Source organism: Salmo salar, chromosome 16 (assembly GCF_965601325.2).
Source record: "Salmo salar chromosome 16, fSalSal1, whole genome shotgun sequence".
NCBI classification, from domain to species: Eukaryota; Metazoa; Chordata; class Actinopteri; order Salmoniformes; family Salmonidae; genus Salmo; species Salmo salar.
In genome coordinates this window covers 27,999,901-28,025,480 of record NC_138306.1, presented here as the reverse complement: position 1 = coordinate 28,025,480, position 25,580 = coordinate 27,999,901, and the positions used below count along the sequence as shown (strand labels likewise).

Here is a 25,580-nt window from a genome sequence, read left to right as displayed (position 1 = left end):
CACTACCCTCTGTAGCGCCTTTCGGTCAGATACTGAGCAGTTGCCATACCAGGTGGTGATGCAACCGGTCAGGATGCTCTCGATGGTGCAGCTGTAGAACTTTTTGAGGATCTGGGGACCCATGCCAAATCTTTTCAGACTCCTGAGGGGCAAAAGGTGTTGTCGTGCCCTCTTCACAACTGTCTTGGTGTGTTTGGACCATGATAGTTCGTTGGTGATGTGGACACCAAGGAACTTGAAACTCTCGACCCGCTCCACTTCAGCAAAGTCAATGTTAATGGGGCCTGTTCGGCCCTCCTTTTCCTATAGTCCACGATCAGCTCCTTTGTCTTGCTCACATTGAGGGAGAGGTTGTCCTGGCACCACACTGCCAGGTCTCTGACCTCATCCTACAGGCTGTTTCATTGTTGTTGGTGATCAGGCCTACCACTGTTGTGTGGTCAGCAAACTTAATGATCGGGTTGGAGTCGTGCTTGGCCCCGCAGTTGTGGGTGAACAGGGAGTACAGGAGGGGACTAAGCACGCACCCTGAGGGACCCCAGTGTTGAGGATCAGCATGGCAGATGTGTTGTTGCCTACCCTTACCACCTGGGGGCGGCCCGTCAGGAAGTCCAGTATCCAGTTGCAGAGGGATGTGTTTAGTCCCAGGGTCCTTAGCTTAGTGATGAGCTTTGTGGGTACTATGGTGTTGACCGCTGAGCTGTAGTCAATGAACAACATTCTCACATAGGTGTTTCTTTTGTACATAGGTGTTCCTTTTGATTGAGATTCCGTCATCTGTGGATCTGTTGTGGTGGTATGCGAATGTAACAAGGTTGGTTATGTTTCCACTTGCCTCTAAAGAAATGTGTACTTAATGTTCAAGCATTCGTATTGGTTGGTTCAACTGATGACAATAAGGTGTGTTGTGATTGGCCCCGCTTGCAGATAGGGGGAGATCGCGAACGTCAGGTCTTCCCAGTATGAAAATGTGATGCAAGGGGTAGGTCACGTTCTGAATACTGTTTTATATTTTATATTTTACAATATGTTCAAGTTTGCTGTACGTTACGGATTTATACATGTGTGAGTATATGGTACCTGTTAGGGATTGAGGGGCTTTCTGGAATGTGCTTTGGCATATGATTGCTGTAGATAAGTGTTAACTAGCATACATCGTTGTAATGGTCACATAAGCCCACTGCTAACACAGTTGTCTTCATGCTACAGCTTTTGCCATCGACAGCCATCAGTATCATTAAGCCCTGCACAACTACCGTGCTGGTTCTCATTTAACAACAGGTATTTACACATGTTATATTTTGTATTGTATTTTTGTATTTTGTGACCCAGTATGAAAATGTGATGCAAGGGCTTTTGCCATCGACAGCCATCAGTATCATTAAGCCCTGCACAACTACCGTGCTGTTTCTCATTTAACAACAGGAATAAATGATGCTCAACTGGGACCACTGGCTGATGTGATTTATTAGGGAAAAAAAACACAACGCAAGGAGAGTACGCTATACATCTGTTACACTGGTGCCGTGACTCGTCTTCTTGTCTTCGCCGGACGTCACGTGGAGGGATCCGAGACCCGGCTTCAAGAAGTACTGCGGTTGCTGATGCACGCCAGAGGCCTAGGTTTCGAAGTCTGCACAAGTGGAATTCTCAGGGAGCTCCTGGTAGCATGAGTGAGTGGGGGGAAATATAATGTACTGGTTATTACTTGTATGTGGTGATGCTATGATTATTTAGTGATGTAATTGTGCTGTTATGCTAGTAACCTTCCGAAGCCAATTAACGTGAGGGCAACGCCATTTTCTACCACACGGTGGTGACAACTATTTATGATGGCGTTTCTTGTTACTTTTCTGTGTTGATTCTTGGTCTTGTTAGACATCTACTACTGAACGTTTGTTCTGAGTGGATTATGTTCATTTTGATTTGATAGAATTGTTCATATTGATTGTGATTTTTTGGTTTTTTTTGTCTAAATATTTACATTAAAAAATATATATATATTTTTTTATTTTATTTTAAAAATGGAAGGTTTTGGGAGAGGTAGGGGAGTTTTCATGTTTAACCCTTCACCGCCAGTGGGTAGGGGGGCAGCTATTTCTCCAGTTACTTCCACACCTCTGGCCAGGCCAACTGCACAGGCAAGTGTGCGCTTTCCACGTGATTTAGAGCTACCTCAACTCAGTGCATTCGAGCCAGTTTCACCTAGTCCTAGGAAGGAGGATGTGTCTATGGATTTCCTGGCAGACATTGTTAAGCAGATAGGTCACTCCATAGGTGAAAATATTGCCTCTTGTTTGGAACAAAGGCTATGGGAGATGGGGTAGGACAGAAGGTCGATTATGTTAGTGGTACCATGGCTGGGGCCAGCTCTAGTCTAAATGTAGTGGTGAAAAATGATGTCAGGGAACCAGTGTGTTTCAGGGGGGATGGTTCAGAGAAATGCACAGTGCATGAGTGGGAGGAGACCATGTTAGCGTACATGCAGAGGAAGGGCTATGATGGGCAGGAGAGCTCAGATGAAGTTTTGGGTAAACTGTCAGGGCGGGCACGTGACGTGGTAAGAGTAAGCCTACGCAGTAACCCAGTTGACTTAAGCCAGGGCCCTAGACCAGTTTTTGACATTCTGAAGCGTCACTTTAGCGACACAGTCAACTCCGACATGCCCCTAGCTGATGTTTATTCTACGTTGCCAATGGAAGGGGAGACTCCATTTGACTACTGGATCAGACTGAACAGGGCTATAGAGGTGGCAGAGGACTGTTTGAAGAGGCAGAACAAGGAGCTAGACAATCCATCACGTGTTCTGTCATGTTCATCAAGCACTGTCCGAACCCAGAGCTGTCATTGATATTCATGTGCAAAACATTGCATGAGTGGACGGTTGCGGAGGTCCATGGCAGGCTGGAGGAGTACCAGAGGAAGTGCAAGGCTCCACGTCCCTTGTGGCTGGCCCCACTAGTCACCACACTGATGCAGGAAGTAAGTAGGCCAGTGTCAGCTGTTGCAAACTGTCCGGACCCCTTGCAGCAGCCCACAACTGGCTCATCCGAGGCATTGGATCGGGTGATTGGCATGCTTGAACGGGTCTTGGAGCAGAGGCCACAGCAACCTGTAGGCGGCTATGATAACCGTTTCCAGGGGAGGCCCAGGAGAAGGGTGAACCCGTCTTTGCAATGCAAAGTGTGTGGTGATGCGAATCACAGCACAATGGATCATTGTTATTCTAACCACCTATGCTTCCTCTGTTATGCAGCTGGGCACACTCGTCTAGAATGCCCTCGCACTTCATCGGTAACTCCCGTCGCTCCATCAAAACAGCGACACGACACAGCGGCAGGAAAACTAGCTGGCCCGCACGGGATGGGGGGAAGTGCTGGGCCTTGTGAGGTGCCCCAATCAGTTAGTGGTGTAGATCTAGAGTCAGTATATTTAAATGTTTGTGATGAAGTCAAGTCGAACGAAAAAGTCGTTATGCAAAATACACAGAGAGTGCTCCACAACGATGAACTCTTCTATACTAGTGTGTTACTGGGGGATGTTATAGAGGTGAGCGCTATGATTGACAGCGGTTCTATGGCATGCACATTGAGCTCAACAGTGGTGCCACGCCTTGAGAAAGCAGGTGTGCTCAAGAGTGGCTCCCTCAGTCCAACTGAAGTGGTGTTGGTTGGCTGCGGGGGGTTGAAGACCAAGCCTGTAGGTGTGTGTGAATTGAATCTGTCTGTGTATGGCAGCAGTGTCTCTGTCCCTGTTCTAGTAGTGGATGGCCAACGTGATGAGCTTATCCTAGGCAGCAACGTGATTAAACACCTCGTCAGGGAGCTGAAGACGACTGGTGACTTCTGGGAGAAGATGTCATCATCTGAACACAATGGAGATGACAAACTGTTCCGTCTGCTGGCTAATGTAGAGAGATGGAAAGGGACTGAAGTGCCAGAAAGATTGGGCACAGTAAGGCTGAAGCGGGCGGTCACATTGGAGCCTATGCAGGAACATTTAGTCTGGGGCCGGCTGTGTACGCCTCAAAATGTATCCGCGGGCAGTGCTGTCGTTATTGAGCCTACGAGGGCACGCTCAAGACCAAAAAACATTCTAGTGGGGAGAACAGTAGCGACATTGTGGAGCGATGGCTGGGTCCCTGTCAAAGTTATCAATCCCTCACCAAAGCCAGTAACGGTGAGACGGAATGCCAAGATAGTGGATGTTTTTCCTTGCATGGCATTAGAGGACTTTGACACTGACTATATGGATGGGCCCACTGTCAAACCGGTCCCCCTGGTGCAGCAGGTACACAAAATGGATGACAATCCAGACTTTGACAATGGTAGTGGAGATAGCTTGACCGTTGACAGTACCGTCAACCCGCACAGAGTGACAAGTGAGGTGTTGCACGAGTTAGGGTTAGGTGACATTGACATTGAATCCACTCAGTTGTCGCAACAGTGTAAGGCCAGGCTAGTTCAGCTTATAGCCCGCTACGAGTCTATCTTCTCCCGGCACAAACTAGATTGCGGGAAGGCTACGGGATATGTCCATCGCATCAGACTCAGTGACACTAAGCCTTTTAGGCTACCTTACCGTAGGCTCTCCCCTAACCATTATGACAAGCTCAGGCAGGCCTTGGATGAGATGGAAGAGCGAGAGATAATCAGGAAATCCAGCAGTGAGTATGCCTCCCCACTCGTCCTGGTCTGGAAGAAGTCTGGTGATCTGAGACTGTGTACAGACTTCCGATGGCTCAATGCACGCACCGTAAAGGATGCTCACCCTCTACCTCACCAAGCTGATGCTCTGGCGGCCCTGGGTGGCAATGCTTTCTTCTCTACAATGGATTTGACCTCCGGCTACTACAATGTGGAGGTGCATGAAGACGACAAGAAGTTTACAGCCTTCACTTCTCCTTTTGGGTTATATGAATATAACCGTCTTCCACAAGGACTATGTAACAGCCCAGCTACATTCATGAGGATGATGTTGAGCATTTTTGGGGATCAAAATTTTTCTAGCCTCCTATGCTACCTGGACGATGTGCTGGTTTTTGCCCCGACTGAAGAACTTGGATTGCAGTGCTTGGAGTCAGTTTTTGAGCGTCTCAAAGCCCATAATCTGAAATTGTCTCCAAAGAAATGCCATTTCATGAAGAGGTCAGTGCGGTTCTTGGGGCATGTCATCAGTGAAGGAGGTGTGGCCACAGACCCAGAAAAAGTGACGGCTATTACAGGGATGACAGAGAAGGATCTCATGGAGGATAACACGGACGTGCCTTCCCAGGGGAAGATTCGGTCCTTTCTCGGAATGATAGTCTATTACCAGCAGTTCATTGAGGGGTGCTCCACCATCGCTAAGGCGCTGCATGGGCTGACAACGGGGACGAAGGCACCACGCCACGGGAAAGGCAAGAGGAAAAGAGGAATACATAGGAAACTCACAGCAGCAGAATGGACTGGTGAGTGCAAACAGGCCTTTAGTCAGTTGAAACAAGCTCTCCTCGATCAGGTCATGCTAGCCCACCCTGATTTTAGTAGACCTTTCTTGCTGTCTGTAGACGCATCTAGTAATGGATTGGGTGCTGTCCTTTCCCAGGTGCCAGAGGATGGGTCTGCAGCCAGACCGGTAGCATTCGCTAGCAAATCACTTACTTATGCACAGTCAAAGTATCCTGCCCATAGGTTAGAGTTTTTTGCTTTACGGTGGGCTGTCTGTGAGAAATTTAGTCATTGGCTAAGGGGCAAGCCTTTTACTGTATGGACAGACAACAACCCATTAACGTACATCCCGTCCAAGCCCAAATTGGACGCCTGTGAACAGAGATGGGTTGCTAAACTTGCTCCATTCGAGTTTGACATCAAGTACATTCCCGGTCCCAAAAATGTCATTGCTGATGCACTCAGTAGACAGCCATTTGTGCAGCCGAGCGCTCTCCACCGCATCACAAGGGTTCCATACAAGGCCTTGCTGGAAGAAGCTGCGGGAGTACGTGCTGAGAAGGTGCAAGATGTGTTACGCTGGTCGACCCACCCATTCGACCTTGAAAGCTGCTCACCGTCAATTGAGGCAGATGCCTGTGAAATTGTCATGGACTGCCAGACTACCTCCTATCCTTCTCCTGGTTCTCTGTCAAAGGAAGCGGTGTCAGCAGTCCTGAGGTCGCAAGGGGAGGCTGGTTTACAGAACTGTGCGCTGCTACTGCCTCAGCTCACTCAGTCACTGGTGCCGTCTGAGATGTCAGATGTGAGAGTGCTATCCCGTGACGACCTGATATCAAAGCAGCGCCAGGATGACGCTCTCGCCAGAGTTGTCTTCTACGTGGACAGGGGCCGTAGACCTTCTAGGAGGGAACGTGGCCATGAACCACTCGAGGCTCTGCGGATTCTGAAGACCTGGGAGAAGCTCACTCTGAAAATGGGTGTACTGTATCGCGTTACCAAAAGTTTGCTGTCAAAGAAGAAGACGTACCAGTATGTAGTACCCACCTCAATGAGGGCGACAGTTTTGAAGGGTGTCCACGATGAAGCCGGTCATCAGGGGCAACAGCGGACGTTGTACTTGACGAGACAGAGGTTCTTCTGGCATGGTTTGGAGTCGGATGTCAGAGAGTATGTCAAGACCTGCAAGAGGTGTGTGTTCAGTAAGGCCACCGAGCCAGAGGCCAGAGCTCCACTGGAGAACATCATCACGACTGAGCCCCTCGAGTTGGTGTGCGTGGACTTCTGGTCTGCTGAAGACTCCAACAACAAGTCCTTGGATGTCCTGGTCGTCACTGATCATTTTACTAAGATGGCCCATGCCTTCTTGTGTCCGAACCAATCAGCTAAAGCAGTGGCCCTTCAGCTATGGAACAACATCTTCTGTGTGTATGGTTTTCCTCGTCGTATCCACTCTGACCAAGGGGCCAACTTTGAAAGTAAATTGATTGCTGAGTTGTTGAGTGCTGCAGGAGTCCAGAAGTCGCACACAACTCCCTACCATCCGATGGGGAACGGGGGAGTCGAAAGGTTCAATAGAACGCTGGGAAACATGATCAGGGCTTTACCTACAAGAGCGAAGCACAGGTGGCCCCAGAAGCTGATGTCGTTGACCTTCGCCTACAACTGTACGGTCCATGAAACCACGGGCTACGCCCCTTTCCAGTTGTTGTTTGGGAGAACCCCACGTCTGCCTGTCGACATGATGTTTGGTACGGTGCTGCGAGACTCAGAGGTTGTAGACTATGACGAGTACATAAGGTCCCTGACGAGAGACCTGAGGGAGGCCATGGAGATGGTACAGGTGTCGGCAACCAAACAGCTGAAGAGGCATGCGGGCCTCAACAGGAAGACAGGAAGATCAGAGGGGCTCCAGTGGAGGTCGGTGATCGGGTGCTTCTGGCGAATAAGGGTGAACGTGGAAAGAGGAAGCTGGCGGATCGTTGGGAGAACAACCTCTATATTGTTACGGAAAAGAATAGCGACATCCACATCTTCAATATACAGAACATGTCGACTGGCCAGGAGAAAACGGTCCACCGTAATCTGATAATGCCTGTAAACTTCTTGCCTCTACCTGACACTGCCTTGGAGACACCTAATATGGGAGACCGTGAGGATCCGAGTGAGGAGATGGAGGACTCATCCGTGAACGATATACCAGAAATGGACATTGGTGAGAGGACTAGTGTGTGGGTATCAGAACAGACCTCGGGGGAAGCACATCCGGAGCACTCAAAAATAAACTCCAGGTGTGCTGGAAGATGGGCCACTGGCGAGGGACCCTCAGAACTCACCACATTCTGAGGGTGCCGCTGGTGGCACAAGCGTGTCAGAGCTAACCTTTGGAGAAGAAATGTCCGAACCCTCTGAAGAAGAAAGGCATTCTGAAGATGCCGCTGGTAGCACAAGCTCCAGCAACAGTCACAGAACCCTTGACCTTGACTATCCACCGACTGTGGAAAGTGACCCACCAGTGGTGGTTGTAGGTGAACAGGTTAAACGTAATATCTCTGTTAGGCCTGTCAGGTCAGCGGCTGGTCGGGTTAAGAAACGCCCGGTGAGACTCATAGAGACTATGCAGACACAGAGGGTTTTTCATACAGAATTCATTAGAATACCTGTGTGGGTGTAGGATTAGAATCCAAGTCTGTCGACCATTTTTTATTTTTTCCTTTTAAAAATTTTTTTTTTCTCATTCAAGAGACCCCATGGAGGTCATGGGTCAGAGGTCAAGTAGACCAAGGTCTTTCTGTGAGGTTCTTATTGTCACTGAGTGTGCTGAACATGGAACAGTGTCACGTCCTGACCAGCAGATGGAGCTGTTGTTGTAGTTTTGGGGTCAGGACGTGGCAGTCTTGTGTTCTGTGTTGGTCTTGTGGCTCCTAATCAGGAACAGCTGGGGATCGTTGTTCCTGATTGGGAGTCATATATGTAGGAGTATGTTTGTCACTTGGGTTGGTGGGTAGTTGTTTTTACACTGCGTGTATAGCCTGTAAAACTGCTACTGTTGTCACCGTCATTGTTTTTTTCAAGTGGATGCTTTACTCTTTTTTTGGTAATAAAATAACCATGAGTATTCACATACCTGCTGCGCCTTGGTCCATTTTTACAGAAGACAGCCGTTACAGAACTACCCACCACCAAAGGACCAAGCAGCAGAAGAGGAGAAAGCCACAGGAGAAGGAAATGGAAGAATGGACCTGGCAGGACGAGAGAAAATTCTGGGCGGACAAGTTAAGGGAGCTAAGGGAACCCGAGAGGCAGCCCCAAGATTTTTTTTGGGGGGGGCACACGGGTAGTTTGGCCAGGCCAGGGAAGAGCCGTAAGCCAGCTACCCGTGACTACAGGGCGGTGCGTACGAGGTGGAGGGCGTCATGTTACGCTGAGGTGCGCACCATCTCGCCTATACGGACGCACAGCCCAGTGCGCCCAGTACCAGCGCCCCGCAGGTGCCAGGGCAAGGGGAGCATCGAGCCGGAAGGGGTGATGCCAACCCTGCACTCAAGACCGCCAGTGCGCCCTTTCGGTCCGGTGTTTCCCGCTAGACACACTAGCATGGAGGTGCGTGTCTCCAGGCTGGTACGTCCAATACCTGCCCCACGCATCAGGAGTCAACAGTCGTCAACGGAGCTGCCCGCCAGCCAACAGTCGTCAACGGAGCTGCCCGCCAGTCAACAGTCGTCAACGGAGCTGCCCGCCAGTCAACAGTCGTCGGAGCTGCCCGCCAGTCAACAGTCGTCGGAGCTGCCCGCCAGTCAACAGTCGTCGGAGCTGCCCGCCAGTCAACAGTCGTCGGAGCTGCGCGCCAGTCAACAGTCGTCGGAGCTGCCCGCCAGTCAACAGTCGTCGGAGCTGCCCGCCAGTCAACAGTCGCCGGAGTGGCCGGACTGCGCTGAACTGCCGGAGTGGCCGGACTGCGCTGAACTGCCGGAGTGGTCGGACTGCGCTGAACTGCCGGAGTGGTCGGACTGCGCTGAACTGCCGGAGTGGCCGGACTGCCCTGAACTGCCGGAGTGGCCGGACTGCCCTGTTCTGCCAGAGTGGCCGGACTGCCCTGTTCTGCCAGAGTGGCCGGACTGCCCTGTTCTGCCAGAGTGGCCGGACTGCCCTGTTCTGCCAGAGTGGCCGGACTGCCCTGTTCTGCCAGAGTGGCCGGACTGCCCTGTTCTGCCAGAGTGGCCGGACTGCCCTGTTCTGCCAGAGTGGCCGGACTGCCCTGTTCTGCCAGAGTGGCCGGACTGCCCTGTTCTGCCAGAGTGGCCGGACTGCCCTGTTCTGCCAGAGTGGCCGGACTGCCCTGTTCTGCCAGAGTGGCCGGACTGCCCTGTTCTGCCAGAGTGGCCGGACTGCCCGGTTCTGCCAGAGGTGCCCGCCTGCCCTGATCTGCCAGGGTGCCCGGCCTGTCAGGATCAGCCCGAGGGGTCCTCCTGCCCTTCGGTCCAGCCCGAGTGGTCCTCCTGCCTTCCGGTCCAGCCCGAGTGGCCCGCATGCCTTCCGGCCCAGCCCGAGTGGCCCGCATGCCTTCCGGCCCAGCCCGAGTGGCCCGCATGCCTTCCGGCCCAGCCCGAGTGGCCCGCATGCCTTCCGGCCCAGCCCGAGTGGCCCGCATGCCTTCCGGCCCAGCCCGAGTGGCCCGCATGCCTTCCGGCCCAGCCCGAGAGGCCCGCATGCCTTCCGGCCCAGCCCGAGTGGCCCGCATGCCTTCCGGCCCAGCCCGAGTGGCCCGCATGCCTTCCGGCCCAGCCCGAGTGGCCCGCATGCCTTCCGGCCCAGCCCGAGGGGCCCGCATGCCTTCCGGCCCAGCCCGAGGGGCCCGCATGCCTTCCGGCCCAGCCCGAGGGGCCCGCATGCTCTCCGGCCCAGCCCGAGGGGCCCTCCTGCTCTCCGGCCCAGGCCGAGGGGCCCTCCTGCTTTCCGGCCCAGCCCGAGGGGCCCTCCTGCTCTCCGGCCCAGCCCGAGGGGCCCTCCTGCTCTCCGGCCCAGCCCGAGGGGCCCTCCTGCTCTCCGGCCCAGCCCGAGGGGCCCCCCTGCTCTCCGGCCCAGCCCGAGGGGCCCCCCTGCTCTCCGGCCCAGCCCGAGGGGCCCCCCTGCTCTCCGGCCCAGCCCGAGGGGCCCCCCTGCTCTCCGGCCCAGCCCGAGGGGCCCTCCTGTCCCCCGGCCCAGCCCGAGGGGCCCTCCTGTCCCCCGGCCCAGCCCGAGGGGCCCTCCTGTCCCCCGGCCCAGCCCGAGGGGCCCTCCTGTCCCCCGGCCCGGCTCGAGGGGTCCGTCTGCCTGGCGCAGCTATCGGCTCCACCGAAGTGGGCGACGCCGAGGGTGGAGCAGGGTCCACGTCCTGCACCGGAGCCACCTCCAGGATAGGTGGGTTGGGGAGGGAGGGTGTAGCACAGTGCCGTCGTTGACGGCAGCCACCCTCCCTTCCCTCCCTTATTGTTTAGGGGTTATTGTTTATGGGTTTTGTTGGGGATTTTTGTTTGTTGGTGTTTTTTCATTGTTAGGTGCATTCCGGGGTCTGCACCTTGAGGGGGGGGTACTGTCACGTCCTGACCAGCAGATGGAGCTGTTGTTGTAGTTTTGGGGTCAGGACGTGGCAGTCTTGTGTTCTGTGTTGGTCTTGTGGCTCCTAATCAGGAACAGCTGGGGATCGTTGTTCCTGATTGGGAGTCATATATGTAGGAGTATGTTTGTCACTTGGGTTGGTGGGTAGTTGTTTTTACACTGCGTGTATAGCCTGTAAAACTGCTACTGTTGTCACCGTCATTGTTTTTTTCAAGTGGATGCTTTACTCTTTTTTTGGTAATAAAATAACCATGAGTATTCACATACCTGCTGCGCCTTGGTCCATTTTTACAGAAGACAGCCGTTACAAACAGGCATGTTTTCCTACGGGGTCTTTGAATTCCCCTAATTCTCTTTGGAGAAAAGTCTTTGCACTGGAATATTTGGTGACATATGTATTGCAAGGTATTGCATACCTCATTTTGTTTCTTTATAGTGTGCAAATGTAATTCAGCAGGGGAGAATGTAACAAGGTTGGTTATGTTTCCACTTGCCTCTACAGAAATGTGTACTTAATGTTCAAGCATTCGTATTGGTTGGTTCAACTGATGACAATAAGGTGTGTTGTGATTGGCCCCGCTTGCAGATAGGGGGAGATCGCGAACGTCAGGTCTTCCCAGTATGAAAATGTGATGCAAGGGGTAGGTCACGTTCTGAATACTGTTTTATATTTTATATTTTACAATGTGTTCAAGTTTGCTGTACGTTACTGATTTATACATGTGTGAGTATATGGTACCTGTTAGGGGCTTTCTGGAATGTGCTTTGGCATATGATTGCTGTAGATAAGTGTTAACTAGCATACATCGTTGTAATGGCCACATAAGCCCACTGCTAACACAGTTGTCTTCATGCTACAGCTTTTGCCATCGACAGCCATCAGTATCATTAAGCCCTGCACAACTACCGTGCTGTTTCTCATTTAACAACAGGTATTTACACATGTTATATTTTGTATTGTATTTTTGTATTTTGTGACCCAGTATGAAAATGTGATGCAAGGGCTTTTGCCATCGACAGCCATCAGTATCATTAAGCCCTGCACAACTACTGTGCTGTTTCTCATTTAACAACAGGAATAAATAATGCTCAACTGGGACCACTGGCTGATGTGATTTATTAGGGAAAAAAAACACAACGCAAGGAGAGTACGCTATACATCTGTTACACGAATTGGAGTGAGTCTAGGGTTTCCGGCATGATGGTGTTGATGTGAGCCATGACCAGTCTTTCAAAGCACTTCATGGCTACCGACGTGAGTGCTACGGGGTGGTAATCATTTAGGCAGGTTTCCTTCGCTTTCTTGGGCACAAGGACTATGCTGGTCTGTTTGAAACACGTAGGTATTACAGACTTGGTCAGGGAGAGGTTGAAAATGTCAGTGAAGACACTTTTCAGTTGGTTCATGCATGCTTTGAGTACACGTCCTGGTAATCCGTCTGGCCCTGCGGCTTTGTGAACGTTGACCAGTTTAAAGGTCTTGCTCACATCGGCTACGGAAAGTGTGATCACACAGTCGTCCAGAACAGCTGGTGCTCTCATGCATGCTTCAGTGTTGCTTGCCTCGAAGCAAGCATAAAAGGCATTTAGCTCGTCTGGTAGGCTCTCGTCACTGGGCAGCTCGTGGCTGGATTTCCCTTTGTAGTCCGCAATATTTTTCAAGCCCTGTCACATCCGATGAGCGTCAGAGCCGGTGTAATAGGATTCAATCTTAGTCCTGTATTGACGCTTTGTCTGTTTGATGGTTCGTCTGAGGGCATAGCAGGATTTCTTATAAGCATCCAGATTAGTGTCCCGCTGCTTGAAAGCGGCAGCTTTAGCCTTTAGCTTGGTGCGGATGTTGCCTGTAATCCATGGCTTCTGGTTGGGGTATGTACGTACAGTCACTGTAGGGACGACGTCATCGATGCACTTATTGATGAAGCCAGTGACTGAAGTGGTGTACTCCTCAATGCCATTGGAGGAATCCCGGAACATATTCCAGTCTGTGCTAGCAAAACAGTGCTGTAGCTTAGCATCTGCTTCATCTGACCACTTTCTTATTGACCGAGTCACTGGTGCTTCCTGCTTTAGTTTTTGCTTGTAAGCAGGAATCAGGAGGATAGAATTATGGTCAGATTTGCCAAATGGAGGGCGAGGGAGAGCTTTGTATGCGTCTCTGTGTGTGGAGTAAAGGTGGTCTAGAGTTTTTTTCCTTCTGGTTGCAGGAGGTAGGGCTTTCTCCTATAGAGCTCCATTTTTATGGAATGGTCTGCCTACCAATGTGAGAGACGCAGACTCAGTCTCAACCTTTAAGTCTTTACTGAAGACTTATCTCTTCAGTAGGTCCTATGATTAAGTATAGTCTGGCCCAGGAGTGTGAAGGTGAACGGAAAGGCTGGAGCAACGAACCGCCCTTGCTGTCTCTGCCTTGCCGGTTCCCCTCTTTCCACTGGGATTCTCTGCCTCTAACCCTTTTACAGGGGCTGAGTCACTGGCTTACTGGTGTTCTTCCATGCCGTCCATGGGAGGGGTGCGTCACTTGAGTGGGTTGAGTCACTGACGTGGTTTTCCTGTCTGGGTTGGCGCCCCCCCTTGGGTTGTGCCATGGCGGAGATCGTTGTGGGCTATACTCGGCCTTGTCTTAGGACGGTAAGTTGGTGGTTGGAGACATCCCTCTAGTGGTGTAGGGGCTGTGCTTTGGCAAAGTGGGTGGGGTTATATCCTGCCTGTTTGGCCCTGTCCGGGGGTATCATCGGATGGGGCCACAGTGTCTTCTGATCCCTCCTGTCTCAGCCTCCAGTATTTATGCTGCAGTAGTTTATGTGTCGGGGGGCTACGGTCAGTCTGTTACATCTGGAGTATTTCTCTTGTCTTATCCGGTGTCCTGTGTGAATTTAAATATGCTCTCTCTAATTCTCTCTTTCTCTCTTTCTGTCTTTCTCTCGGAGGACCTGAGCCCTAGGACCATGCCTCAGGACTACCTGGTATGATGACTCCTTGCTGTCCCCAGTCCACCTGGCCGTGCTGCTGCTCCAGTTTAAACTGTTCTGCCTGCGGCTATGGAACCCTGACCTGTTCACCGGACGTGCTTGTTGCACCCTCGACAACTACTATGATTATTATTATTTGACCATGCTGGTCATTTATGAACATTTTAACATCTTGACCATGTTCTGTTATAATATCCACCCTGCACAGCCAGAAGAGGCCTGGCCACCCCTCATAGCCTGGTTCCTCTCTAGGTTTCTTCCTAGGTTTTTGGCCTTTCTAGGGAGTTTTTCCTAGGGAGTTTTTCCTAGCCACTGTGCTTCTTTCACATGCATTGCTTGCTGTTTGGGGTTTTAGGCTGGGTTTCTGTACAGCACTTTGAGATATCAGCTGATGTACGAAGGGCTATATAAATATAAATAAATTTGATTTGTTAGAAATGAGGTAAAACAGATTTAAGCTTCCCTGCATTAAAGTCCCTGGCCACTAGGAGCGCCGCCTCTGGATGAGCGCTTTCCTGATTGCTTATGGCCGTATACAGCTCATTGAGTGCGGTCTTAGTGCCAGCATCAGTTTGGGGTGGTAAATAGATAGCTACGAAGAATATAGATGAAAACTCTCGGTAAATAGTGTGGTCTACAGCTTATCGTGAGATACTCTACCTCAGGTGAGCAAAACCTTGAGACTTCCTTAGATTTCGTGCACCAGCTGTTGTTTACAAATATACATAGACCGCCACCCCTTGTCTTAACAGAGGCCGCTGTTCTATCCTGCGGAAAAGCATAAAACCCGCCAGCTGTATGTTATTCATGTCGTTGTTCAGCCGTGGCTTGGTGAAACATAAGATATTACAGTTTTTATCTTGATCGTAGGTCATATATTTTGTTTTCCAATGATTGCACATTGGCCAATAGAACGGATGGCAATAGGAGTTTACTCGCTCCCCTACGAATTCTCCGAAGGCAGCCCGACCTCCGCCCCCTTTTTCTGTCTTTTCTTCACGCAAATGACAGGGATTAGGGCCTCTTTTGGGAAAGTAGTATATATTTCGCGCCGGACTCGTCAAAGGAAAAAGCTTCTTCCATTTCGAGGTGAGTAATCGCTGTTCTGGTGTCCAGAAGTTATTTTCAGTCATAAGAGACGGTAGCAGCAACATTATGTACAAAATAAGTAAAAAAATAAGTTACAAACAACACACAAAAAAACGAACAAAATAGCAGTTGGTTAGTAGCACGTAAAAAGTCAGCCATCCTCTCCGGCGCCATCCTTAAAAATGAATAAAACCGATTATCTATATATATATATACTGCTCCAAAAAATAAAGGGAACACTTAAACAACACATCCTAGATCTGAATGAAAAAAATTATCTTATTAAATACTTTTTTCTTTACATAGTTGAATGTGCTGACAACAAAATCACACAAAAATAATCAATGGAAATCCAATTTATCAACCCATGGAGGTCTGGATTTGGAGTCACACTCAAAATTAAAGTGGAAAACCACACTACAGGCTGATCCAACTTTGATGTAATGTCCTTAAAACAAGTCAAAATGAGGCTCAGTAGTGTGTGTGGCCTCCACGTGCCTGTATGACCTCCCTACAATGCCTGGGCATGCTCCTGATGAGGTGGCGGATGGTCTCCTGAGGGATCTCCTCCCAGACCTGGACTAAAGCATCCGCCAACACCTGGACAGTCTGTGGTGCAACGTGGCGTTGGTGGATGGAGCGAGACATGATGTCCCAGATGTGCTCAATTGTATTCAGGTCTGGGGAACGGGCGGGTCAGTCCATAGCATCAATGCCTTCCTCTTGCAGGAACTGCTGACACACTCCAGCCACATGAGGTCTAGCATTGTCTTGCATTAGGAGGAACCCAGGGCCAATCGCACCAGCATATGGTCTCACAAGGGGTCTGAGGATCTCATCTCGGTACCTAATGGCAGTCAGGCTACCTCTGTCGAGCACATGGAGGGCTGTGCGGCCCCCCAAAGAAATGCCACCCCACACCATGACTTACCCACCGCCAAACCGGTCATGCTGGAGGATGTTGCAGGCAGCAGAACGTTCTCCACGGCGTCTCCAGACTCTGTCACGTCTGTCACATGTGCTCAGTGTGAACCTGCTTTCATCTGTGAAGAGCACAGGGCGCCAGTGGCGAATTTGCCAATCTTGGTGTTCTCTGGCAAATGCCAAACGTCCTGCACGGTGTTGGGCTGTAAGCACAACCCCCACCTGTGGACGTCGGACCCTCATACCACCCTCATGGAGTCTGTTTCTGACCGTTTGAGCAGACACATGCACATTTGTGGCCTGCTGGAGGTCATTTTGCAGGGCTCTGGCAGTGCTTCTCCTGCTCCTCCTTGCACAAAGGCGGAGGTAGCGGTCCTGCTGCTGGGTTGTTGCCCTCCTACGGCCTCCTCCACATCTCCTGATGTACTGGCCTGTCTCCTGGTAGCGCCTCCATGCTCTGGACACTACGCTGACAGACACAGCAAACCTTCTTGCCACAGCTCGCATTGATGTGCCATCCAGGATGAGCTGCACTACCTGAGCCACTTGTGTGGGTTGTAGACTCCGTCTCATGCTACCACTAGAGTGAAAGCATCGCCAGCATTCAAAAGTGACCAAAACATCAGCCAGGAAGCATAGGAACTGAGAAGTGGTCTGTGGTCCCCACCTGCAGAACCACTCCTTTATTGGGGGTGTCTTGCTAATTGCCTATAATTTCCACCTGTTGTCTATTCCATTTGCACAACAGCATGGGAAATGTATTGTCAATCAGTGTTGCTTCCTAAGTGGACAGTTTGATTTCACAGAAGTGTGATTGACTTGGAGTTACATTGTGTTGTTTAAGTGTTCCCTTTATTTTTTTGAGCAGTGTATATATCTCCACACCCCATCTCATGTCCTCACCCCATATTCTCTCCAACCCTCAATCATATCCACATCTACACCACAGGAGGCTTCTGAGGGGAGGACGGCTGATAATAATGGCTGGAACGGAGCAAATGGAATGGCATCAAACACCTGGAAACCATGTGTTTGATATATTTGTTACCGTTCCACTGATTCTGCCCCAGTCATTCGAACGAGCCTGTTTTCCCCAATTAAGGTTCCACCAACTTCCTGTGATCTACACTTGGTTTCGGAAACAGACACGGAGGAACATTCCCCAATGTAATTGCCGGCCCTATCTCTCTCTCCCCTAGTCAATATTCTACCACTTTCTGCCCAATTGTCCACCTGTACGCCCTCTGCTTACCCACTCCTCGCTCCCAGTTGCCATGACCACAGGAAGTCCTTCTGAACTCCTTTTCAACCCAGTACACTAATTCAAGTTTGTCCCGCCTTATCTTCAGTGGCAGTTCCCCACTATCCACCTGCAATGCCTCAAAAGGTGTCGTCCTGAAGGCACCCACACACAATCTCAGGGCCCTTGACTGTATCCAGACGCTGTGGTGCCGTTTTGGCTGACCTATCCTTATACTGTACAAAGCACCTATAATCCAAAGATGACCTGATCAATGCCTGATACATACACAACAGTGTTTGTCTATCCAACCCCTAATCATATCCTGCCACTGCCCTCATGAGTTTCAGCACCTTCCTACACTTAATTTCAATATACTCAATATACTCATGTCTCTTTCACGTAAGCCTCTCATCAAACCACATGCCTAAATACTTAAATTCAGACTCCCTACCTATATCCTGACCGTATATTTGCAGCCTAACATCTTTAACCTTCCTCCTAGAAAACAGCAGGACTTCGCTACAGACATCCTAAACCCCCATGTTAGAGTCCAATCTTGGTGATGTGGACACCAAGGAACTTGAAACTCTATACCCGCTTCACTTCAGCAAAGTCAATGTTAATAGGGGCCTGTTCGTCCCTCATTAACTCCCACAGATTATTGCATCTTCCTCATCACATATTTCACATTCCCACCTCTCTTCCATACAGCCCATCATCAGCATACAAGGCAACACCCACTCCTTGTCCCGCCTATTGTGTCATCTACAGCAGTGGTTCTCAACTGGTTTTGCCTGGGGACCCAAATTTGACAATGACAATTAAGTCGCGACCCAACATTATGGACTGTCGATGATTACATTTTATAATGTTGTGTTGCAGCTGCCTTCTTGGGAAGGCGTCACTTGCAAAATAGACTGTCTCAATTATGGTATTAAAGAAAGTCATTACACAGACATATTAACAGTTGAAGAGAATAAGCCATTTAATTAGGTGACCAGTTCAGGAGTGGGGTGTAAGAAATGATCAGACTCAGAACATGACATCAAAACCAGTCCAATAATGTTAATGAACAGTAACACATACCAGTGTTTAAAATAGAAAAAACAACAATCATCAGAAATTCTTAATCATCAATTACAATGTCAATAGTTTCACAACCTTCATTTATTTTTTAAAGGTGTAAGTTTTTAACCAGTTCAATAAAATGTCATATACATGTCAGAATTAATTAACAATAATAATTAAAATAGTGAATCATAACTTTAGTTTTCAGCACGGCCATAGCAGAGAAGCTACTTTCACACAGATAGGTAGTGCTGAACAGTAGCATGATTCTGATTTCATGACAGGCGAGAACAGGATACTATCCCATTACGCTGCACCAGAACTTTGGCGGTGTCATTTTCGGGAAGTGCATGCTCAGTCCATGATCAAATGACAGCTCCACCATCAGATCCTCTTTGTTGCTTGGCAATGTGACGCTTCCCATCTCCACTCGAAAGGGGTCCCGTATCCAGTCGTCTTGTCTCCTGTTCTCCTCCGGGAAGTAGTCGCACCCTGCAACCCCACAAATGGCTTGTGGGTGAGGTAATAAATACTAGTCATAACATGACAATAAGCTTTTTCAATCACAATTCTAAACATATCGTGTAAAAATAAATGTCATACAGTATGAAGGATGAACATAGAAGTACATTAGATGTGCACCTAACCAAGTCTAAGGACATGTAATATCATCATGGAGTTAACTGGAATTGGAGTTGAATGTTTCTGATGACATGGCCCTTATTCTGTCACTTTAAAGTTAATGATGAAGATGTGTCATCATGTAAACACAGTATTGTCAGGAATAACACACTTTTTTGACTACATAACACCTTATTTATGATACATAATCTACCTAACAAGGCATATATATGTGACAATGACCCATTAAGTTGCATGTAGACAGAATATATTAGTAAAATAAAAAATAAAAATGTAATTACATTTGTTTTATATATATAAACAATCCTTGTAACTAACCAATATTCTCTGAAATGTCTATATATTTTAGTTTATGCTTAATTATTTGTATAATGTTCCACACATTCAAAGCATTTGTGGTTTTACTTTCTCTCCTTATACAGACAATCGAATGGTACTTTCAAGCAACCACAAAAAGCTTTACATCCTAAATCATTACTCAGCCCAAGTCATTCTAAATGGAGAAAGACGTTTAGTGCGCATGCGAAGTCTTCCCAAGGTACTAATCAAATCTGTCAGTGGAGTTTTAAAGGATTAACTATTGATACAATTTTTGGGCTTAGTGGCAAGCATGTGAAATGATTTATTTCAGGTGAACTTTGGTAACTTCAATGCTGTCATGAGTTTCTTGAATGTGGACCAGAACCACTAGAAGTTTATTGTGAGTAAAATCCTTTTTCCAAAATTGATTCAGGTACATTTTTGGTAAGAGTTATTAGGGTTGTGATATGTGTGATTTAATAATAAAATAATTAAAGGGATCAATACATTTCTATATTGCTTCCCCAGTATCTGCATGAACCATCAGGCCAAGTGCTTTTGGTTGAACCTGCTGGATAGAAAGAGAAGGAGGAATCGGAACAGGCTGCATTCAATTTCAGGTGTTAGTTATTCCATTGTACTGGATCTAATACATATTAGCATTTTACATACATTCTCTTGGCTGCTGGCTCTGTCACTCTCAGATATGCACAGAGCAGACTGAAAGGGGGAGGGTAGCTCTTGATTTGAACCACAGAGGTTCTCTGTAAGGAGAGAGTAATCCAAAGGGCAGACACACCCCTTGACTTTCAATTGGCACCCTTGACCTGTCTGTATTCTCTCCTGATTGGTCTCTGTGGTGCTTGGCCAATGGGAACTCCGTTGCCGGCACCATCATAAAGTTTTTACACAGTCTGGCAGTCTGACTAAAGTGCCAGAGGTATGAGGAGAGACATCCTCCTTTGTATTTATGGGGACAAATATTTCCTAACACTTTGGATCCTATTCTTGGACAGTTAGAAGACACAATGTGTCAATGCGGGGGGAAAAAATACATTACTGTCCATGAGGGACCTCAACATTGTGGGTCTGTGTGTGTTTATGTGTGTGGGTCTGTGTGTGTTTGGGCCATTAAAGTGCCAACTCAATTCTACCACTGACTAGTCACTCATGCCCCAATGAACGGGGACACAAGGCAATAGTTTTTAATCTAAACCAGCCCATTTTTACTGGAGTACACTAACCCCTAATTGGGGCTCTTTTCTTGACACACAGTAGCAGTTTACCAGATAAGAAGTCAAGAAGACCAAAAAGTAGATTGTTGTAATGGGTTATTAGGTCCTGTGCTGGCCCCATTGTTCTGGATTCTGAGTGGTAAAAACGTACAGTTGATGTCGGAAGTTAACATACACCTTAGCCAAACACATTTAAACTCAGTTTTTCACAATTCCTGTCATTTAATCCTAGTAAAAAGAGAGAGAATGATTTATTTCAGCTTTTATTTCTTTCATCACATTCCCAGTGGGTCAGAAGTTTACATGCACTCAATTAGTATTTGGTAGCATTGCCTTTAAATTGTTTAACTTGGATTAAACGTTTTGGGTAGCCTTCCACAAGCTTCCCACAATAAGTTGGGGGAATTTTGGCCCATTCCTCCTGACAGAGCTGGTGTAACTGAGTCAGGTTTGTAGGCCTCCTTGCTCACACACGCATTTTCAGTTCTGCCCACAAATTTTGTGATGGACACTCCAATACCTTGGCTTTGTTGTCCTTAAGGCATTTTGCCACAACTTTGGAAGTATGCTTAGGGTCATTGTCCATTTAGAAGACCCATTTGCGACCAAGCTTTAACTTCCTGACTGATGTCTTGAGATGTTGCTTCAATATAGCCACATTGTTTTCCTGCCTCATGCCGCCATCTATTTTGTGAAGTGGACCAGTCCCTTCTGCATCAAAGCACCCCCACAACATGATGCTGCCACCCCCGTGCTTCACGGTTGGGATGGTGTTCTTCGGCTTGCAAGCCTCCCCCTTTTTCCTCCAAACATAACAATGGTCATTATGGCCAAACAGTTCTATTTCTGTTTCATCAGACCAGAAGACATTTCTCCAAAAAGTACAATCTTTGTCCCAATGTGCATTTCAAAACCATAGTTTGGCTTTTCTATGGCGGTTTTGGAGCAGTGGCTTCTTCCTTGCTGAGCGGCCTTTCAGGTTATGTCAATATAGGACTTGTTTTACTGTGGATATAGATACTTTTGTACCTGTTTCCTCCAGCATCTTCTCAAGGTCCTTTGCTCTTGTTCTGTGATTGATTTGCACTTTTCACACCAAAGTACGTTCATCTCTAGGAGACAGAACGCGTCTCCTTCCTGAGCAGTATGACTGCTGTGTGGTCCCATGGTGTATATACTTGCGTACTATTGTTTGTACAGATGGACGTGGTACCTTCAGGCATTTGGAAATTGCTCCCAAGGATGAACTAGACTTGTGGAGGTCTACAATGTTTTTTCTGAGGTCTTGGCTTTCCCATGATGTCAAGCAAAGAGGCACTGCGTTTGAAGGTAGGCCTTGAAATACAACCACAGGTACACCTCCAATTGACTCAAATTATGTCAATTAGCCTATCAGGAGCTTCTAAAGCCATGACATAATTTTCAGAAATTTTCCATGCTGTTTAAAGGCACAGTCAACTTAGTGTATGTAAACTTCTGACCCACTGGAATTGTGATACAGTGAATTAGAAGTGAAATAATCTGTCTGTAAACAATTGTTGTAAAAATGACTTGTGTCATGCAAAGTAGACTTGCCAAAACTATAGTTTGTTAACAAGAAATTTGTGGAGTGGTTGAAAAACAAGTTTTAATGACTCCAACCTAAGTGTACGTAAACTTCTGACTTCAACTGTAGCTGAAAAGTGCCTTTTTGTATGTGTATACTGTATGTGGGAATGTCTTATGTCCGTCCTACATGTAGTGTTGGTGCATGGAATATTCATCAACTGCATATAACATAAATTGCTATGGCAAATAGAAGTATTATGTTCAACAACTGACATTTTCAGATCTTATTTTGACAAAACACACTTTAAATTGGTGCTTACAATTAATTCTTTATTGTCATGGACTTGGTGGGCACTGTCATCTGTGGTCTTTGTGATATGACTTACTTTAAGCACGTTCTGATGAAACTGTCACTTCATATTTTTTTTCTTAAAGTCTACAAACGCCCTACATTTATTCACTCTGATAGTGTTAGATCCTAAATGCTACTTTTATTGTTGTCCTGTAAATGGTTCAGTGCCTATAATTTAGGCTGTGTGTAGAATGGGGAATAAAGTAGATTACCACTACTAGATTATGCTGATAAGGAAAACAACATACAGTTTTGGCCTGTGTATTAATTTGCCTATAACTAATCAGAATTCCATTATGTTTACATAAAAAGAGAATACTTCAAAATGAGAAGATCCTGCCATGGAAAAGATGACTGGGTGGACATAAAGTGGAAAGGAGGGGAAATAACTCACATCATGCAGCAGGACACCTTCAGCTGTGGGGTCTTTGTAATGCAGGTTTGATATTGAAAATATAACTAATGAATGGTTAGCTGTTATGTGACAATTAGGTCAAAAACTATATATATATTTTTTTTGGTGTAGGTGGCCTGTAAGGGTCCTGTGTGTAGCTGGTGTAGTGAGTCAGGCGCAGGACAGCAGATATGAATAATCAACGTACTTTACTCAAAAACGACAAATTTACAAAGTAACATCATGAGCCCACAAAGACAGACCGAATTACAATAAACAATCACTCACAAACACAACATGGGGAACAGAGGGTTAAATAATAAACAAGTAATTGGTTGAGTGAAGCCAGGTGTGTAAGACAAAGACAGAACAAATGGAAAATGAAAAGTGGATCGGCGGTGGCTAGAAAGCCGGTGACGTCGACCGCCGAACGCTGCCCGAACAAGAAAAGGGACCGACTTCGGCGGAACTCGTGACATGGCCAAGGAAGTTGCACAGAACTTCCCTAACATCCCCTCCCAAATGGATATAGAACCTTCACAAAAACACATGGAGCAACTGTGAAAAGAAATGGCTGAGGATATATTAAAAATGCCTGGTATGTAATGAAATTTCATTCAAAGTAAATGTAAATTCTTTATTTTTATGTAGTTCATGCCTATGATTTCAGAGTTCAACAAAGGCAACAACTGCTCCATGTGTGCCATTGATAAAGAACCTGGATGTTTCCCATAGACTGACAGGGTTGGTAACTTTATTTAACATGTTTATAATCTTTTGGCAACAGTGACGGCATGTAAGACAATTTATAATACAACACAATGGATGGCTAATTTGTCATACTGCATTGACATTTGATATTATTTATAACGTGTTACGCTTTGTTCTGTTTTAGACTATGTTTTGCATGTTAACGGTGGTTCCATGTGCTGTACCTAGGGATTAATACAAAAGAGTTCAACAGAGTGAAGAACAAACTGGAAGTGCTGTCTTTGTAGTTTAAAATCTATGCTATACCCCATCCACACTGAAGAGGCTCTGAAATGGATAAAGAGAAAGTTAACACTGTGAAATGTTTTGTACTTATTTGAAGTAAAGTGTCTGACATTTTGGAAAAGATTAAAGGTTTACAATTTCTGTTTAATTTGTCAATATTCAATTTTAATTAATCGATTATTTGGCCAACATTATTGTGGTTACATGTTCAGTATATGTATTGCCCAGAAAACCCACTACAGCCTACCTTACTGGCTGTGCAGTTCACTCTCCATCCCTGCTTTGGATAATTAATAACATGACTCTCGTACCTTTCCCTTTCCCTTTTCCTTTATGGTTGATATTAACGATGAAGGGAGATATTCTCTTTCTCTCTACTATTGTGTACCGCTGTTAAATACTGTGGCAAAATAAAGACTTAAGGAAAGGGAATTTTGTCCCATTCCTCTTCGCAGATCTTCTCCAAGACATTAAGGTTTCGAGGGTGACGTTTGGCAACTCGAACCTTCAGCTCCCTCCACAGATTTTTTTATGGGATTAAGGTCTGGAGACTGGCTAGGCCACTCCGGGACCTTAATGTGCTTCTTCTTGAGCCACTCCTTTGTTGCCTTGGCCGTGTGTTTTGGGTCATTGTCATGCTGGAATACCCATCCACGACCCATTTTCAATGCCCTGGCTGAGGGAAGGTTGTTCTCACGCAAGATTTGATGGTACATGGCCCCGTCCATTGTCCCTTTGATGCGGTGAAGTTGTCTTGTCCCTTTAGCAGAAAAACACCCCCAAAGCATAATGTTTCCACCTCCATGTTTGACGGTGGGGATGGTGTTCTTGGGGTCATAGGCAGCGTTCCTCCTCCTCCAAACACGGCGAGTTGAGTTGATGCCAAAGAGCTCCATTTTGGTCTCATCTGACACACTTTCACCCAGTTGTCCTCTGAATCATTCAGATGTTCCTTGGCAAACTTCAGACGGGCATGTCTATGTGCTTTCTTGAGCAGGGGGACCTAGCGAGCGCTGCAGGATTTCAGTCCTTCACGGCGTAGTGTGTTACCAATTGTTTTCTTGGTGACTATGGTCCCAGCTGCCTTGAGATCATTGACAAGATCCTCCCGTATAGTTCTGGGCTGATTCCTCACCGTTCTCATGATCATTGCAACTCCACGAGCTGAGATCTTGCATGGAGCCCCAGGCCGAGGGAGATTGACAGTTCTTTTGTGTTTCTTCCATTTGCGAATAATCGCACCAACTGTTGTCACCTTCTCACCAAGCTGCTTGGCGATGGTCTTGTAGCCCATTCCAGCCTTGTGTAGGTCTACAATCTTGTTCCTGACACCCTTGGAGAGCTCTTTGGTCTTGGCCATGGTGGAGAGTTTGGAATCTGATTGATTGATTGCTTCTGTGGACAGGTGTCTTTTATTCAGGTAACTAACTGAGATTAAGAGCACTCCCTTTAAGAGTGTGCTCCTAATCTCAGCTCGTTACCTGTATAAAAGACACCTGGGAGCCAGAAATCTTTCTGATTGAGAGGGGGTCAAATACTTATTTCCCTCATTAAAATGCAAATCAATTTATAACATTTTAGACATGTGTTTTTCTGGATTTTTTGTTGTTGTTATTCTGTCTCTCACTGTTCAAATAAACCTACCATTAAAATTATAGACTGATAATTTCTTTGTCAGTGGGCAAACGTACAAAATCAGCCGGGGATCAAATACTTTTTTCCCTCACTGTATATATATATATATTTTTTTTTTTTGTCAATCCAAATATTTATATATTTCTTAATTCCAT

At 47.3% G+C, this 25,580-nt stretch overlaps 1 long non-coding RNA gene across 1 annotated transcript; it reads left to right on the top strand.

Moving 5' to 3' along the window:
- The first annotated feature begins 819 nt into the window (after positions 1 to 819).
- Positions 820 to 1,448, top strand: LOC145861094 (uncharacterized). The gene is made up of 2 exons (XR_014380870.1): positions 820 to 982; positions 1,333 to 1,448. It is a non-coding gene; the product is annotated as an uncharacterized LOC145861094 (long non-coding RNA).
- Positions 1,449 to 25,580: the final 24,132 nt, after the last annotated feature.